At 42.7% G+C, this 20000-nt stretch overlaps 1 protein-coding gene across 3 annotated transcripts in view; it reads right to left on the bottom strand.

The window, feature by feature from the left end:
- Positions 1–20000, bottom strand: part of LOC143295949 (thyrostimulin alpha-2 subunit-like) — a 169990-nt gene that overhangs the window by 54023 nt on the left and 95967 nt on the right. The window lies entirely within an intron of this gene.

Here is a 20000-nt window from a genome sequence, read left to right as displayed (position 1 = left end):
GTCACTTCTTTTATCCAACTCATTGCCCAATGCATTTGGAGGATTTCTTTAATCTTCGATAAAACACAGATTTGCACACAAGAAAGGCACGGATATGCCACGTTCGACTCTGTTCCTTGAAAAAAAAAAAAAGGACAAATGAAACTGAATTTTTTTTTAAATAATAATAATGACGATACAGCGATAAAACACAATTGATACATCACGTGCGTTCACGAGAAAGACAAATCCTTACAAGCAACAGTCAACAAGGCTTGATGAAATGGAGTAAAACTTGAATGCACAGATGAAGAGAGTACAAGTGATAAGATTACGAAAATAAAAATAAAACTGATGATGACTTCAACGACAATGACGCCGTTGATGATGATGATGACGATGTTGAAAGAACAACAAACTTCAAAGGAAGAGGAGGAGAAGAAGAAGAAGATGATGAATGAGGAGGAAGAGGAGAGGGAGAGGGTCAAGAAAAGTCAACAAGAACGGAGGAGATGGGGAGAGGGGGGGGGGGGGGGGGGAAGGGGAGTAAAAAGAAATAAAAAGTTCGAAAAGAGTAGTATTTCCTGAAATCGGTGTGAAACATTAACTTGCCATGGAAGGAAACTCTTTTTTTTTTTCCTTTTCCTTTCAGGTAAAAGACATTCTGGATAAAGCAGTGGTAAACAGCCCTGCTAAAAAAAAAAAAAAAAAAGAAAAGAAAAGAAGAGAGAGAGAGAGAGAGAGAGAGAGAGAGGAGCCATCAGTGCTGCCTCTAAAACTGATCATTGTAAGTGTCGTATTTCTGTCCCAACTGACTCCCCCCCCCCCTCACTCACCTTGAGAAAAAAAAAGGATAAACAAATTAACTGATGCAGCATTAAAGTAATGAATGAATATTTTTTCAACATTTTTTTTTTAAAAGGTAAGCAGATACAAAATGAAATGAAATAAATGCGGGAAATAAGAAATAAAGAAATATGTTTTTTTAGAAAATACGAAATAAAATTAAATAACGAAATTCTCCAGCTGCAAGGAAGAGACACCGTGAAAACAAAAATGACAGCTGAATAGAGAGGAAAAAGAAGAAGAAGAAGATGCATTTCAGAATGGAGAGGAAATGTTACAGGGAAAAAAACAACAGTTTTTATAGATATGTTCACGACTCTTGCAGAAGCAATCACAAATGATGCAATGGTTGTCTAACAACCGCGATAAAGTACCTCCACTCCCCCCCCCCCCAGACCCCCATCCCACCCCCCAAACCTCCCCAACTCTCCCCCACCCCACCCCCTCACCCCCCTCCCCCCCCCTCACCCCCCTCCCCACCCCCCCCCACCCCCCCCCAAAAAAAAATAAATAAATAAATAAAAATAAAAAAACGAAGGAAAACATGGAAACATTCAGACATGACACAAACAGGAACAACGCAGCAACGTTCATCTTCATTGTCATAGACAGACAGACAGTACAGAAACAAACAAAACTATAAAAAAAATAATTTAAAAAAATTTTTTAAACCAACGCGTACTAGTTTCAAAATGGTTCTTTGTCTTCAAACGCACTTAGTTAGGAATGGCCTTTACGACAAACGATAAGCTGGGATTTGAGAGGAGTGTTCCATGACAGGAATGCAGTCAGACTGATTAGCCGATAATGTAGAGAGGTGTTAAGGAATCTTGGGTGGAAATTGCCAGTCAGTGAGAAAACTGGGAGTAACGCCGCTAAAATGTGAAGTGATAAACACGTGTCTTACAATGTAAAGTCAGGTGCGCATTTCTCAAGACTTTTTTTTTTTTTTTTTATCGGAGAGTGAGAGGGGAATGGTATCACTTACTTTGCAGCGGACGTTTTAACTCACTCAGTACGGCCCGTCCTCTCTTCTCCTCTACACAGACCCCTCGGATGTCCAGTGGGTGTCTGAATGACCCAACCTTTAGCTTCCGTTGTCAGAATTGTGGTATCTTTGTCAACATTACCTCTTCAGTATAAGAGCCTTCCGCTTGCAATATTTTGATGATGGTAATTGGGGTGAAACGCTGTTAACGTCGTCTGTTTCGCCGTTCGTATGGAGAGAGTTAACATCTCACACGATATGTATTGTTCATCGTTTTGGGCCATATACATCAGCAGTTGTACTCCTCTCTAAATGTATGTATCATTAAAGATGTGCATTGCATCGTACTGCATTGCATAAAACTGTATTGCTTTTTTTTCATCACAACAGGGTTCTCTGTTTAAAATTCGGGCTGCCTTCTCATGTGTTGAGCCTGGCTCCTCAGCGCAGTGACACCCATTCTTTTTTCTTTTCTTTTTTTTCTTTTTTTTTAAATTTCCTATCTGCAAGTGTATCTATTCAATATCAAAGCGGATTTCACAGAATTTTACCAGGGACAACTTTTCTTTTGCTCCTGCGGGATCTTTCACGTGTGTTAAGTGTTAATGCTGCACTCGGGTCCTCGCGCTCGGTTTATCGCCTCGTCCAAAAGACTGGATGAAGGATGAAAGGTCATTTAGGATGACTGATGACTTGCGCGATGAGTTTGTTTAAAGTGAAGAGGAGTTGCGCAACGTCGACATCACTCTCTCGTCCGGGTTCACCAATTTCCAGTGGCAAGACTAAGTCGAGACGACTGGAGGATGAGCACGGATGCAGTGGATGACCAAGATATCCTTTCGGTGTCTCGTCTTGCACTCTGCACTCCACAGTGCGTTGCTATAACCGCCTTCCTCTCCGTTGAACCGATAGGTTTCTGCCGCAGATTCTGCCGGATCCAGACTTCACATGCATGGGTAGACACACCCCGGGGCCAACTGCGTGTGGCATGCACACAACACGGTGGAGCCAGGTGGCCGTCCGTGGCTCTCCTGAGCCGACGCCCTTTTATGGATCTCGTTTTTAATTCCATAAGGGTGTCTAGCCACCCGCCTCACCAGTCCCAGAAGGGAGCGGTGGGAGTGCCGGTTTAGTCGCCGGCACCCCGACCCTGAACAGGTTGTGCTGGATTACAGGTTACCAGTAGCAGATCTAATGACCTGACCTGACACAGAAGTCCAAAAGACTAGAACCGAGACCATTACACAAGGTCTAGTGGAGGGGAGGGGTGTATGTGGATCTGGGGCAGGGGGTGGTTAGAAATCCTAAGCCGTAAATGGGACCAGAGCCTTGCGGACACTCACCTCCTTGTCGGGCACATTACTGTGTATTTTTATCTTTCTCACATGGATGGTTTATCAGTTACAATGGGAAATTATTTACAGCTTAGTCTTTTGTGAAGGACTATGACTGTCAAACTAGGAGGCAAGATTGCACTGGCACTTAGTGCTGCAGCCTTGGGGGCTGGAGGTTGGGGGGGGGGGCGGAGGGCGCGGGGGGACGTTGGCCTTTGGGAACCATCACAACGTCGATTGTCCTAAAACCCTCTTGGCCAAGAGAGTGGGTATGTAACTTGGGCAAGACATTCTCCACTGTAATCAAATTATATCCCAGATAGATGGGAAAGCATATGCCTCCTCTGCTGTTCTCATGGTCATAGTCGGACACAACTACCGTACACATACACACACACACACACATACATATCAGCGCCAAGTCCTGTTTCTTAACAATATGACATCTCCAACGAATGAGGTGTAGTCTTGCTTTTCATATCCATGAATTAAAAAAAAACACAATTTTCAGCTATCTCATTTTGACTATTCTTCGCTTTGTAAGTTTTTCCTGTCCTTCTTTTGAGGCCGGGGGGCGGGGGGGGGGGGGGTCAAAAAGAAATGGGAAAGTTAAATTCTGTGACACAACACTCCTGACATTTGTTATTCTCTTCTTTCTTTTGCGGTGGTGTCATTTTTTCTTATTATTTCCCGATCGACACTTCCAAGTGTTCGGAAGTGTTTTGTTTTTCCTGTGTTGGTTGACATGTGTGTGTGTGTGTGTGTGTGTGTGTGTGTGTGTGTGTGTGTGTGTACATATATACATATATATATATATATATATATATATACACATACATATATCTGTGTGTGTGTGTGTGTGTGTGTGTAAACGTAAACATATATATATATATATATATATACGGAGAGAGAGAGAGAGAGAGAGAGAGAGAGAGAGAGAGAGAGAGAGAGAGCCAAGGGCTGAATACTTTCCTGTCACGTGGTCTGAAACCAGAATGGTTCATCATTTCATGAACTGCTGTACGCATCTTATTTTCACTATTTGATATTATATATGTCGTCATGTGTTTCTTCACCTTTTTTTTAATGTTTCATTTATTATGTGCTCTTTCTTATCCTATAACCATATGTATTCAAGTACTTGTGTTAAATGGATATGTGCAAAGAAAATTGAAAACAAAATAAAAGTTATTCTTTTAAAATCTGTAGGCATGATCAATCAGCTCCTTAGATTCATCTCTCTCCATACGAACGGCGAAAGAGACGACGTTAACAGCGTTTCACCCCAATTACCATCATCAAAATATTGCAAGCGGAAGGCTCTTATACTGAAGAGGTGAATGTTGACAAAGAATACCACAATTCTGACGACGGAAGCTAAAGCTTGGGTCATTCAGACACCCACTGGACATCCAAGGGGTCTGTGTAGAGGAGAAGAGAGGACTGGCCGTACTGAGTGAGTTAATGCGAAGGTCAGATATACTATCCGCTCTTTCTTTCTTGGTTCAATAGCGCATGTGTGTGTTCAGCGTTTCTGAATCATCCCAGACTGACTCTTTCTTTGACAACTCCTTGAAACTGAAACTGAAACTGTTCACCATACTCATTAATGAATGAAGAAATGAAGGAAGGAAGGAAGGAAGGAATGGAAAAAAAAAGGACTGTGCAAGGTCGGGTGTATTTCCGGGGACCGCTAACAGTAGCCGGATTGGCCTAGCCGGAGATGTGAACACACCAGTGGACTGCGCCCCATCTCCCCCTATCAGTTAATAATACATCCTTCGGTAGCCCAGCTGAATTGCGCCCAACAGCGACCTCCCACCACACGACGACAATTTCCATCAGCATACTGATGTTGGTCGTCTTGTGGAGGAGGAAGAAGAAGAAGAAAGGAACGAAGGGAAAACCGTGACAGGGAAAGAGGTAAAGGCAGAAAGAGACAGGGAGGAGAATTATTTGATAAGAAGACAGGATAGACAGACTGAACGAAAGAAAGAGAAACGATGTGAGAGGAAAAAATAAAGAAGGAAGAAAGAATGCAAGAGAATGTCATCAATTCTAAAAAAAAAAAAAAAAAAAAAAAAAAAAAGACCTGGGAGGGTGTGGGGGATTGGGGAAGGGGGGCGGAGGGGGGAAGAAGAAACATTAAATTGACCTGACCTGTTAAAATCTATTCTTTCATGGACATGCTCAAAACCATGTCGAACATTGTTTACTGATCTCTGTGTGTGTGTGTGTGTGTGTGTGTGTGTGTGTGTGTGTGTGTGTGTGTGTGTGTGTTCGTGTGTGTGTGTGTGTGTGTGTGTGTGTGTGTGTGTGTGTGGATGTGTGTGTGTGTGTGTGTGTGTGTGTGCGTGTGTGTCTGTGATCCTTACAAAACTTGCGTAGATCTGCCGAGTGTGGCGCTAAAACATAAGAATAAATAGGTTATGTTCTTAAGGCGAAATCACTGAAAGATGAAATGGGAGAAAGCATTTCACTGTTTTATTCATTTTATCAAGGAGGGCCAGTGGTACAAAAAATCATTTACTGCAGATTTAAAAGGGGCGTCTCGTCAAATCGTCATCAATTCAGTCCCTTCAGCGCATACAAAACTCTGCTGCCCGACTCGTCCTCAGAAAGAAAATATCTGAGCACATCACTCCTCTTTTGCAACATCTCCACTTGCTCCCTGTCTCACACAGAATAAAGTACAAGATCAGCACTCGATGTTATAAATGTATTCACAAATCAGCCCCTTCCTATGTCTGTGGCTGCCTTCACCTCTACACTCCATCTCGCTCACTACGATCAGCTTCGGATCCACTCTGTTTACGCATACCCAGATTCAAGCTGTCGACTGTTGGCCGCCGTTCTTTCTATGTCTCTGGACCTTGCAACTGGAATGAACTTACTCTTTCGCTTCGTCAAGTCTCCACACTCAGCTCTTTCAAGTCTGGCCTTAAAAACCACCTCTTCCCAAAATAGCCTCCCTTCCCTGCCTCTTCCTTGTCTTCAGTTTCTCCAGTTTTAGAGTTATGCATGCGTGTGAAGGACTGGTGCGAAAGCGCTTTGATTTGTCTCTGCACAAGATTCAGCGCTATTTAATACCATTATTAAATCTATTTCTTCCGTGCTGAAATTGTCATGACTGAAAGCCTTCGTGACAGAGCCCACCTGACCATTTTACCTTTTTCTGTTTGTTTGTTGTTGTTGATTGTTGTTGTTTTTTGTGGCGGAGCGGGGAGTCATCTCCTTCCAGCTGCCAAATTGCACAGGTCTTACGAATCTTGGGAGCTCTTTTTAACAGCAACGGAGAAACCGATAAAAGAATAGGACTGAAGAATGAAAAACAAAAGCTTCAGCCGCTTTTTGCAAGATGATGAGAAGTAAGAAACTCGCTTAAAACAAAGGAGTTATTCTACAACTACAACAACGTACTCTCCGTCATATTGCACAGATGGGAAACTTCGCACGTGAAAACCAGCCAGGAATACAAATACAACTGCTTTCGAACAACAAATCTCTGGGAATCAGGTACAGAGCGACTTAAATCATAAACGAGAAAGTTAGAGCTGGTGCCAAACACACAGCAACCAATATCCTCAACCACCTGTAAGCAGTCGTTTGAGCTGGCTGGGACATTTCGCAAGACCTCCGCCCTACAGACTTGCCAGCTGAGGTCTTAGATGGAACCCTTAGGGACAGAGAGGCGAAGGGGACGCCCGAAGATGAACTAGCGCCAGACGATCGTTATGGACCTCCAGATGGTACGTAAGCAGGCGATGGAGCGACACACAAAGAGTGGCTGTTGATCGCTTGAGAACTTTTCCCCTTTCTCGCACCGCGTGGGAGTTTCTACATTCCGACAGCAAAAATTGGAACCATCAAATGCTTTTAAGCCTCATCAAAATGGATATGGGCTCCACTGGATTTCAAACTCCCCCACACACCAACTCCACCCTACTTTATGAAAACGGACATGGGCTCCATTGGATTTCAAACTCCCCACACACACACACACCAACTCCACCCTACTTTATCAAAACGGACATGGGCTCCATTGGATTTCAAACTCCCCTCCCCCCCACACACACACCAACTCCACCCTACTTTATCAAAACGGACATGGGCTCCATTGGATTTCAAACTCCCCCTCCCCCCCCTCCCCCGAGCCTCCCCCCCCCCCCACACACACACACCAACTCCACCCTATTTTATCAAAACGGACATGGGCTCCATTGGATTTCAAACTCCCCTCCCCACACACACACACCAACTCCACCCTACTTTATCAAAACGGACATGGGCTCCATTGGATTTCAAACTCCCCCTCCCCCCCCCCCCCCCCCCCCACACACACACACACCAACTCCACCCTATTTTATCAAAACGGACATGGGCTCCATTAGATTTCAAACTCCCTCCCTCCCCCCACACACACACCAACTCCACCCTACTTTATCAAAACGGACATGGGCTCCATTGGATTTCAAACTCCCCCCCTCCCCCCACACACACACCAACTCCACCCTACTTTATCAACACGGACATGGGCTCCATTGGATTTCAAACTCCCCCCCTCCCCCCACACACACACCAACTCCACCCTACTTTATCAAAACGGACATGGGCTCCATTGGATTTCAAACTCCCCCCCTCCCCCCACACACACACCAACTCCACCCTACTTTATCAAAACGGACATGGGCTCGATTGGATTTCAAACTCCCCCACACACCAGCTCCTCCCTACTTTTTTTTCTTTTCTTTTTTTCTTTTTTTTATCATCATTAACCTTCCACTCTAATCTCAGCCGCAGTTTTGACGTGAAAAAAAAGGTATCATAAACTGCTTGGAAACAAATAAAGCGAGCTGAACTTTCTCACGTGCGGCACGTTCTCAGTTTGCGATGTCGTGAGTGGTGTGTGTGGCACGATGTGGCTTGATTTGCATTACGGCAGGCCCCTGGGGAAGCTCGCGTGATGGTTTGAAATAAATGGGGCAACATTTTCTTCAATTAGAACTCTCTTTGTGTGTGCGTGCGTGCGTGCGCGCGCGCGCGCGCGTGTGTGTGTGTGTGTGTGTGTGTGTGTTTTCTGTTACTGATTTCTCTGTCTCTATCTCACTGTGTCTGTGTGCATCTCTCTCTCTCTCACTCTCTGATATTGTCTGACTCATTCATAACATTTTATCTGCTTGCTTAAGTTTCTGCGAAAATGTCACACACAAACCATTCAATCTTTTTTTTCTTTTTTTCTTTTTTCTTTTCTTTTTTTTTTAATCTTTTTTCCTTTTTTTTTTTTTTAATCCCGTACCGTTTTCTGTCCTAAGTAAACCATACACGTCTTCCTTTGTTCGTTCGTTCGTTCGTTGACCTAAGTGCAACAACAACAACAACAACTTCTTAACTAAAAAAACGAAATACTCATTATTTTCGTAGTGAATATTAACACAAGTAAAGCCGATTTCAGGATCCACCCCCCACCCCCACCTCCACACCCTCCCCCCCCCCCACTCCACACTACTACTACTACTACTACTACTACTACTACTACTACCCACGCTACACTTCCAGGTCCTTTCTAGCCCATCACTTCCCTATCCCCTTTTTTCAGTCTCCTCCATCTGCTGCCACTGATGTGCCCCACTAAGGTGGAGTGATGGCCTAGAGGTAACGCGTCCGCCTAGGAAGCGAGAGAATCTGAGCGCGCTGGTTTGAATCACGGCTCAGCCGCCGATATTTTCTCCCCCTCCACTAGACCTTCAGTGGTGGTCTGGACGAAAGTCATTCGGATGAGACGATAAAACGAGGTCCCGTGTGCAGCATGCACTTAGCGCACGTAAAAGAACCCACGGCAACAAAAGGGATGTTCCTGGCCAAATTCTGTAGAAAAATCTACTTCGATAGGAAAAACAAATAAAACTACATGCAGGGAAAAAAAATACAAAAAAAAAATGGGTGGCGCTATAGTGTAGCGACGCGCTCTCCCTGGGGAGAGCAGCCCGAATTTCACACAGAAAAAAAAATCTGTTGTGATAAAAAGAAATACAAATACAAAATAAAAGCTTTCAAGCCTCTCTAACAGGACACGAATGCTCACTGCAGAGTCGTTGTGTTGTCCCATGCCACTCGAATCTCTACCACCATGGGGATGGACGTGTTGAGGTGCTGTGACAAATGGACTGACAATGGCACGTGGACAGTTCTCATGGGCTGAGCTGCTGCAGTGCTTCTGCTACTAAGTCTCTGTATGTGTGTGTGTGTGTGTGTGTGTGTGTGTGTGTGTGTGTGTGTGTGTGTGTGTGTGTGTGATGTTTTGCTTTGTTGTTGTTTATGTGTGTGTGTGTATGTCCTTTTGTGCGTGTGTGTCTGTGTGTGCATGTGCGTGTGTGTGTGTGTGTGTGTGTGTGTGTGTGTCTGTGTCTGTGTGTATGTGTATGTGTGCGTGCGTGTGTGTGTGTGTGTGTGTGTGTGTGTGTGTGTGTGTGTGTGTGTGTGTGTGTGTGTGTGTCTGTGTGTGTTTGTGTGTGTCTGTGTCTGTGTGTCTGTGTCTATGTGTTATGTTTTGTTTTGTTGTTGTTGTTGTGTATGTGTGTGTGCATGTGTGTGTGTCCTTTTGTGCGTGTGTGCGCGTGTGTGTCTGTGTCTGTGTGTGCATGTCTGTGTGTGCGTGCGTGCGTGTGTGTGTGTGTGTGTGTGTGTGTATGGGTGTGCTCAAGTTCGTCAAACGTGGCCCGTTTTGGGGTTGTTTTTTTTTGTTCTTATATCTATCAGTTGCCTTGTATGTATCTTTCATTCTATCATATTTTAATGCAGTTATTTATCATGTATTCGGTTTTTTAGATATTTTTTTCAATTCATTCTAAATTTACTTTATCTTTTTTACACAAAATGACAAGTCCCTTGTGTATATGTACAGGTAAGGTATCTGCTTCTGTTTTCTTTCTTGTGATTATATTTGATGTAGCGTATATGGATCAGTCCGCACTTCTGAAACACCTCCTTGAAATTGAAACTGTGTTCAGTAGTGATTTGGTTTGAACAGACGTGACGTTTGAAGGTGGATAAGTAAAGTATCTCTAGCGTCAGTGAATGTTGATTTCCGTTAGCATCTTATCGGTCACTGGAAATGTATTCTCTCTCTCTCCCTCTGTCTCTCTCTCTGTCTCTCTCTGTCTCTCTCTCTCTCTCTCTCTCTCTGTCTCTGTCTCTCTCTCTCTCTGTCTCTGTCTCTCTCTCTTACTCGCCTTATGTTATTATCATTATCATTATTATTATTATCATCATTATTATTAATATCATCATCATCATCATTATTATTATCATTATTATTATTATTATTATTATTGTTGTTGTTGTCATTATTATTATAATCAGTAAAAGTGTTATTATATATTAGTAATATGTTCACCAATAGCATTTTCCATCATCATGGTCATCATTCAGTATTATGATAATGCTGAGATTGATATGAATCTATGAAACACATTTTAATATCAGGGCCACCTGAGTCGCATGGGGCAATCTTTGCAGCCGCTAAAGTTTGCTGAGAGTTTTAAGAATTGTTCTTAATATAAACATATGGAAATTTACCGTGGAGTTAGGAAGGAACTAAGGAGCTACATTTCGCCCCATGCAACCCACAGAGTTTTATATTTTTACTACCGGTACCCACCCCTGCGTGATCGCTGTGCATTTTGAACTGACACCCTCGACCCCGGTCCACCTGTCAAAGCTGTAAGCGCTAAAAGCTTTCCAGCCTCTTCAGCTGCCCAGGAATGTTCACCGCCGCTCCTTTTGTGTGAACTGTCCATGTTCCGCGTGCCACTCAGCTCTCTGTAGCCTGCAGCGCCTTGATTTGATTGAGCCAAAAGGGGGGGGGGGGGGGGGGGGGGGGGGGGGGAGGGAGAAGAGCACACGGAAAGAGAGAGAGATATAGAGGGGGCGGGAGAGGGAGAATAGTGTCATGAAATGAACTGAGAAAATGAATAGTATGTGGATAGTGCATGCTCGCGTGCCTCAAACCTTAATGATTAAGGGGAGTGGGGAGGGGGGGGGGACACGGCAGTGCAAAAGAGACCAAAATGATGATTTTTTTATCATTTGGGTTTTTGATGGATTTTGATTCTTGAACATCTCTTTTATCATATGCATAAGTTTTCCCACTGTAAACAATGAAAAAATTGCCAATAAAGATTGCTTGCTGAATCACGAAAGTGTTTATTGATAATATTTTGTTCAATTTCGACGCAAGTCGTCAAGTTTCTGGCCTTGACAACATGCCTTGGACTTGCTCAATGATGAGTAAACCTACAACCATGAGACTTTGCATGATTGTTTTATGACATGTTAATGAAGTTTTTTCACGAGTATATATGAAAATATTCTCTGGGTTTCAATTCATAGCAGTTCCAATCTTTTTATTCATTGTAAATTTTGAGGATTTCGCAATACCCAAAATTTCAAAAATTCATAAAAAGTACAATAATTGAAAATTCAACACAATCTCACGTGAAAAAGATAATGTCATTGTGTACCCAGTCCACATAACAAAGTGTCTGCATGTAACACATGGACCACAAACCCGATTTCTTTGATACATTGGCGGCCATTTTGATTTGTTTCCATAGCAACGGGTATTCACAGAAATCTAAGAACACTTTTTTGTGATCCACAAGTGATTATACACCTAGTAGACAAAAAAAAAAAAAAAAGAGAGAGAGATATAGTCGGAGAGAAAAAAGTCGTTATTTGACTGTAGTGTCTGACCTTAACAGTGATGTGATACCGTGTGCGTTGCACGGGGTCTGTGACTGTGCCATTTGGCGAAATACATCTTCAGACAATCTGCGTGAAAGTGTTCGTTTTAATAGTCTAGAGTGTCATAGATAATTATTTTTGTCTTTGCCTTGTAGCAATTCTCCGATCCGATTTGCATTGAAACTAAGCTTGTACTTCTGTTGTTGTTGCTGCTGTTTGTTTGTTGTTGTTGGTTTTTTGTTGTGTTTTTTTTGTTTTTTTAACCAACCCGCCTCAACCCCATCCACCACCGCCACCACCACCATCACCCCCACCTTTGAACTATCAACGCAGCAGGAAGGGAACTCTCACATCGTAGGCTAAAGCAAACAGCAGGTGGTTAATCCCTAAATCTCAAAGTTGACATAAATCGCTGGGCGGTTCAGGTTTTTGAGTGTTTGTTCCGTTCGTTTGTGGCTGAAGGATGGTAGTGCAGATAACGCCGCATTTCCGCTGGCTCCTTCCCAGTTGACCCGCTGTGTACCCTCACGGTATGACAAAGTACCTGTCGTAAACATCGACGGAGGGCTCCCTGTGGGTGCACAAACCCTAGAACTGGGACTGCGACAGACGAACCCCGGGTGTGGCTGAGTACGTGGGGGACTCGGAATGAGCGGCGTGGGAGTAATGTCACTGAAACGGTGCAGAAGAAGATAGGGCAGGAAAAAAAAGAAAGAAAAAAAGAAAAAACAGTATCTCTCGCAAACTGACACAGGTTTAACCCCTCGGCTGTTGAACCATAGTGAAGTGAGATCAGTACGGCCTGAATCTGAATCGCAGACACTCCTCTTTTTTTTTCTTTTCTTTTTTAATAATGATTTTTCAGTGGTGTCACTGGTTTTGCTGAACGAAAGTAATGCAATCTAAAGATGTTATAAAAAAAAAAAGTGGCGACTGACATCCTGACCTGTATTATTAGCCCTATCTCAGTTAAGGTGACAGCCCTTCGCGGACGACCACATAAACTTGTCAGCGACAGTCAAGGGGTTGAAATTAAGAGAGAAGAGCAGGGGGGTGGGGGGGGGAGTAGCTTTTTTTCCTTTTTTTATTTTTTTTTTTTTTTTTGCGGGGCGGGGAGAGAGAGAGAGAGAGAGAGAGAGAGAGAGAAAGAACCATTTGCTGTACGCGACAAGAACTAATGCAAGAAAATGTGCGCTTACGCCAACAAGATATCAATTACCAATGCGACCGAAATTTCTCAACATGGTTTAAACTTTGTTCATGGATGTTATGTGTGCTGCTTTTGATGAGGATGATAATGATGATGATGATACTACTGCTACGGCTACTTCTAGTACTAATCATCATCATCACCATCATCACCATCATCATCATCGTCATCATCATCACCATAACAAAACTATTAATAACAATAACGATGACAACAACAATAATCATAATGGTGGTGATCACGAAAAAAAAAAAAAAAAAAAAAAAACATTATCAATGATAATGTCAGCAACAGCACCAACAACAAATCATAGCACACGACATGATGTACAAGCGGTAAAAACAGCTGAATTAACACAAACATGACCACACCAAACAAAGCTACAGATCGACCGATCGACAAACAAGACAGACAGACAGACATAAACTAACAAACAAACAAACAAAACAAGACCAGCACAGAAGTCACTTATTTCAGGCAAATATCGAGCCGGGGAGAGACTTCTTCCATTCCTTTCCACCACCATAAGCTGGGGCTGGCCGGCAATCAATCTTTTTCTCCTCCTCCTCCTCCTCCTCCTCCTTCGCGTTCTTGTACCTCTCTATAAGTCTCCGACCATTTCTAGACACGTTTCGCTGTCACCCCACCTCTGTTAATTCTGTCTCTCTGTCTAGTGTAGTCTAGTCGTTACCAACATCGTCTCTCTTTTTAAAACCTCTCGGGGGTTTTATTTTGTCGCTATCTTTGTCTCACTCTGCCTCCATTCTTTCGGTTTTTTGTGGGGGTTTTTTGTTTGTTTGTTTGTTTTTTGTTGTTGTTGTTGTTTTGTTTTCTTCTTCTTCTTCTTCTTCTTCTTCTTCTTCTTCTTCTTCTTCTTCTTCTTCTCCTGTTTTGTTGTTGTTGTTGTTGTTTTGTTTTTGTTTTTGTTTTTTACTTTCTCTCCGCGTTTGATTTTTGTATTGGTTAAGATTTGCTTTTAGAATGTAGTGATGAGACTGACTTTTTTTTTGTATCCGAGTTAATAGACAGAATAGATATGGTAGGTATTTTGTTCCTTTTATGGAGAGAGGGGGGATTGGGGGGAATGGAGGAAGAGAGAGAGAGGGAAGAAGAAGAAGAAGTGATGAGGCTGAAAGTGACAATGATTGTAAGAAAGAATAGCTGTTTTACGGCATCATTGTTATCGACTGTTAAAGCTGATTTTGGTTCCGAACTTTCAGGTAGACAGTAGGGGCAGGGATAAGGAAACGAGGCGTCATAGGGGGAGAGAGGAAAGGAGAGGGAGGGAGGGAGGAAGGGCATTGGGGGGGAGGGGGTTAGGGAGGGGGAGACAGGAAAAAGGTAAAGGCAATGGGACAGAAAGAGGACGATGGAGAGAGAGATAGATACACAGACACATAACACTGAGCGATAGAGAGATAGATGCACAGACAGACACATAACACGGAGCGATAGAGAGATAGATGCACAGACAGACACATAACACGGAGCGATAGAGAGATAGATGCACAGACAGACACATAACACGGAGCGATAGAGAGATAGATACACAGACAGACACATAACACGGAGCGATAGAGAGATAGATGCACAGACAGACACATAACACGGAGCGAGACAGAGACAGATACACAGGCACATAACATAGAGCGATAGAGAGGTAGATGCACAGACAGACACATAAGACGGAACGATAGAGAGAGAGATGCACAGACAGACACATAACACGGAGCGATAGAGAGATAGATACACAGACACACACATAACACGGAGCGATAGAGAGATAGATACACAGACAGACACATAACACGGAGCGATAGAGAGATAGATACACAGACACACACATAACACGGAGCGATAGAGAGATAGATACACAGACACATAACATGGAGCGATAGAGAGATAGATACACAGACACATAACATGGAGCGATAGAGAGATAGATACACAGACACACACAAAACACGGAGCGATAGAGAGATAGATACACAGACACACACATAACACGGAGAGATAGAGAGCTAGATACACAGACAGACACATAACACGGAGCGATAGAGAGATAGATACACAGACACACACATAACACGGAGCGATAGAGAGATAGATACACAGACACACACATAACACGGAGCGATAGAGAGATAGATACACAGACAGACACATAACACGGAGCGATAGAGAGATAGATACACAGGAATTTATTTCACCAGGGTACTTAGATAAGGCGAGGCGGTAGAATCGTTAACTTAGTAACAGCGACGGACTTCTGAACCAAATGATCATCATTGATCAGGCTTCGATGTACACGTCTCGGCATGGCATTGTGTCTTTTTTTTTTTTTTGGAAAAAGCGCTTTTTCCTTCCCGTTTTAATTCACTCTACTCAACTAGGAGGAAGGTGGCAGAATGGTTAAGACGCTCAGCTGCCAATACAGAGAGTCCGTGAGGGTGTGGGTTCGAATCCCGCTCTCGCCCTTTCTCCTAAGTTTGACTGGAAAATCTAGTCTAGTCTAGTCTTTGGGATGAGACGATAAACCGAGGTCCCGTGTGCAGCACGCACTTGGCGCACTGAAAAAGAACCCATGGCAACGAGAGTGTTGTCCTCTGGCGAAATTACGTAAAATGAAATCCACTTTCATAGGTACACAAATATGTAAGCATGCACTCAAGGCCTGACTAAGCGCGTTGGGTTATGCTGCTGGTCAGGCATCTGCTCAACAGATGTGGTGTAGCGTGTATGGACTTGTCCGAACGCAGTGACGCCTCCTTGAGAAAGTGAAACTGAAACTGAAACTCTACTCAACTGTGAATGGATAACTGACATTGACCAGGGAGTGTTGAAGCGACTGAAGAGTAGGGTTTAGGCCCACACCTTCCAATGCCGACGCTCGACATTGTGGATAAGAATTTACTGCTCTAATGGCTGTGGAGCGTTTAACCCTTTAACCTCCCTTTTTGAACGGGATGAGTAAATGTGCATTTGAAATAGTGGGGGGCGGGGGCGGGAGGCTGGAGAGGGGGAGGGGGGGGGGGGCAGGGGCATATAAAAATGAATATATTAATAAAGAATTGTTAACAACAAGAAAGGAAACAAAATGGGAAACTAAACAGCACGTAGTATTCCAGTAAAAAAAAAATTAAAATTTAAAAAGACTAACAACGGACGGCAAACAACAGGATTCTGTGTGTGTGTGTGTGTGTGTGTGTGTGTGTGTGTGTGTGTGTGTGTGTGTGTGTGTGTGTGTGTGTGTGTCTTTCTCTCTCTCTTTCTCTGTGACAGAGAGATACCAAGACCGAGTTGGATTAATCCATTCAACCCTGGGGAATTTACAGCCTCGACGGGAAACCATGGCATATTGATTCGGCGAAAGAAGAACGCATAAAACAGACTAGTTTCCTCCAAATTACGTGTGGACACATCCGGAAATACTGTAGAAGTCAGTTCCCTTTCTTTGCGGTTCAAGCTTGTGCAGAACCGTGAAAACCGATTTAACTCTCTCCATACGAACGGCGAAAGAGACGATGATGACAGTGTTTCACTGCAATTAACATCATCAAAATATTACAAGCGGAAGGCTCTTATACTGAATAGGTGTATGTAGAGAACCAATACCGCATTTCCGACGACGGAAGCAAAAGGTTTGGCCATTCAGACATCCAGTGGAAGTCCGAGGGGGTCTCTGTAGGGCAGAGTAGAGGACTGGCCGTCCTGAGTGAGTTAAATTAATGCGACAAATTTTGACACCAGAGCAATGCTTGGGCGCGGGGTTCAGTGAGTTAATGCGTAGGTCCGCACTTCTTTTTCTTTTTTTTTCTTCTTTTTTTTTTTTTAAGATGTGGTGCAGCGTCTAATATTATGGATCAGTCCGCACGCTCTGACACCTCCTTGACACTGAAAATGAAACTGAAAGCCTGTCATTGTGTCTCTCTGTACGTGCCATTGTCATCGTGTCTGTCTGTAGGCATGTCTGTCACTGTTACAGTTTCTCTTGGTGTGGTTGTAACGCTATCTCTGCCTGATGTTTTCTAACCCTCCTAGTGTCCTGTTGCTAGGGTTTATTTCCTTAGTTTTTTGTTTGTTTGTTTGTTTGGGTTGACGACGGCGAAAAAGAAGAAGAGGATAAGAAAGAATAAAAAGCAGAAAAAAAGAAGAGGGGGATGTGAGGGTGCAATTCAGAAGGCGAAAAGGAAGAAGTGAGGAGTACAAGATATCTTGAAATCTAGAAGTGGAAAAAATATCAGACACGGCCAGTGGGGCGGGAGGGTGGAGGGAGCGTGGGGGGGGGGGTGATAGAGATAATAGTCCACAGGTGCCAGTTACATTGCTTGGTTCTAACTTTTTGACAGTTACACGTGACAAAATGCCTACGTTGACCGAACTACGCCATTGGTCAGTTCCATACTACACACAGTTAGTAGCGGGTTACAACCATACTTGGCTCTTCAGTCCGAGCAGTGCAACTGGCTCCTCCCCTAAAAAGGAAGTCTTGAAGGTAAATCCCCAAATTAGAAACTGGATACGGCACCACAAGCCTAATGGGTTATACATAATATACGTGTGTGTGTGTGTGTGTGTGTGTGTGTGTGTGTGTGTGAAAAATATATGTCAAATGCCTGATAACTATGTTATCAGCTTCTTCAGATTTCGAAGTAGTAATCATAATAGAAACAGGGAGACACAAAGGCATACCACGAGAGTTACGGTTTTGTAAGGTTTGTAACATGTCTGTGATTGGTGATGAGTTTCATTTTATAATGGAATGTCCCAATTATGATCAGTTACGAAATAGATATGTTCCTAAAAAAATATTTGTCTCCAAAATCGGTTTTTAATTTTTGTAATATGCTCAAAGGAGGCAAAAAATTCATTTTAGCTGTAAGTAAGATGATTAGATTTGCAAATGTTGCCTAGTTATACTTTTGGAGTTAAAAGGCATTTGTATTTTCTTAACTTTTATGTGACATTGTTGTGTATTTGGAAATGTTTGTTTTGGGCACGAAAAGATTATTTTGCAGTAATCCTCCATACTCCAATAGGAGTGAAAGGATAATTAAAACTTGAAACTTGAAACGTGTGTGTGTGTGTGTGTGTGTGTGTGTGTGTGTGTGTGTGTGTGTGTGTGTGTGTGTGTGTGTGTGTGTGTGTGTAAAACAAGAACAAGAAGAAAGAAAGAATGAAAGAAAGAAAGTGTGACACTGCCGCATTCATTCAACTCACGCACACACAAAAGGACAACTCGCAAACAGCGCTCGCAGTCCGAATCCACATCAACAACCCCGGGAAAAACAAGCAGGACAAGTTAAAGACACTCCTTTCTTATCATTACAAAATTCAAAGAGACATAAACAAACCTGTCCACATTTCCCCCTCTAGGGATTTGCATCAATATTTCATTCTCCCAGGAAGAAACAATAATCGCGAATTCACCCTTACTCTTTCAGGTTAGGTTTTAACAATATGCATAAATCTTTGCAAGTAAAGATTTCTTTTATTTCGTGGCTTCCCTTCACTTCATCCTGAGAACATTTCTTGTTGGGCTTCTTAGAGGTTAAGGATGTTCACAACTCTACAGTGGCCGAATGATTCGGTGCCAGAACAGGCGCTGAGGATCATGTAACATCCCCAGAACCAAACATTATAGCTAACTGGCAAAACAGGAGAGAAAAAATAGTATTTATATGTACTTTCACCTTGTCGATTTCTCGTCTTGCCGAGCCAGTACTCTAAGAGTAGATCATAAAGATTAATCATAGAATTTATAAAATTCAGAAGAAACGATTGTAATGAATTTAACGTTATGAAACTTAACAAGAACACTGAACAGCATCAGATTTCCTGCAGCTTGAAAGTCCCCCAACATCAAGGACTTACATTCCCTCTCGGTGACACTAAGACCCCAATGTCTATTGAACTGGACCGAGTTGCACGGGGCGATCTTTGTAGCGCTAAGTTTGTGCTCAAAGTTAAGAATGTTCCTGCAGTATATGGAGTTCACCGTGGAGTTAGGAACATTTTTTTACGATAAGCAAACTTCAAGCTGTTAAGTTCGCTCATGTAACCCACTCCCGTGACAAACACACGCGTGCACCCAGAGAGGAATGACAGTAATCTTGGTGCACTTCACAAACCCAACAGTTCGTGGACACATATTCATCTCAGCGCCTAAAGCACGTACACCACCAGCCTTTCTCCACAGTTCTGGTTCAGATCAAACTACAGCAGCATTGACAAACCATACAAAAATTCTTCTCTTCAGAAGCAGGAATCACTATCGTGATATCGACAAAAACTTGTGTGTAGGTGTGTGTGTGTGTGTGTGTGTGTGTGTGTGTGCACTTTTTATGTTTAAAATCATGTTTAATCATGCTCTATCTTTGAGAGATAGATTTCCCACCACGCTAATCCGTCAGACCAACAAGATTAAGATCCCCATCCGAAGAGTAGATCTGTTTTAAATCCATTCTCATTTATTCAGGAGGCTGTTTATGGAGTAATATTTCATCCACTTTTAATGTACAGAAAAGCATTCAAGAATATTTTTTTTAATTACCATACACACCTAATGGACAAATATGTCAAACATCCTACTTGATTTCGATTTGATTTTATTCTATTGAATATACACATATAGTTTAGTTGTATGTCTAACTACTATTGCAATACTCTATATACAACCACAATCACTTTCCTACATACTTCATATTTTTAAAGAATTTTTTGTTTGTTTTTTGTGTTGTTTGTTTGTTTTTGTGTGTGGTCATTTGCATCTTCATAATAAAAATTATGAAGTTTGTATCGGGATTATGAACATGTGCATGTTTAAATGTGTATGTGAATGTCATGTCCTTACTTCTTTATCACTGTGTGAATATTTTGATTCATTGTTATCATTTTCTCT

The sequence above is a fragment of the Babylonia areolata genome, chromosome 21 (assembly GCF_041734735.1).
Source record: "Babylonia areolata isolate BAREFJ2019XMU chromosome 21, ASM4173473v1, whole genome shotgun sequence".
NCBI lineage: Eukaryota > Metazoa > Mollusca > Gastropoda > Neogastropoda > Buccinidae > Babylonia > Babylonia areolata.
The sequence above is the reverse complement of the archived record's forward strand: the minus strand, read 5'-3'. Positions and strand labels throughout refer to the sequence as shown.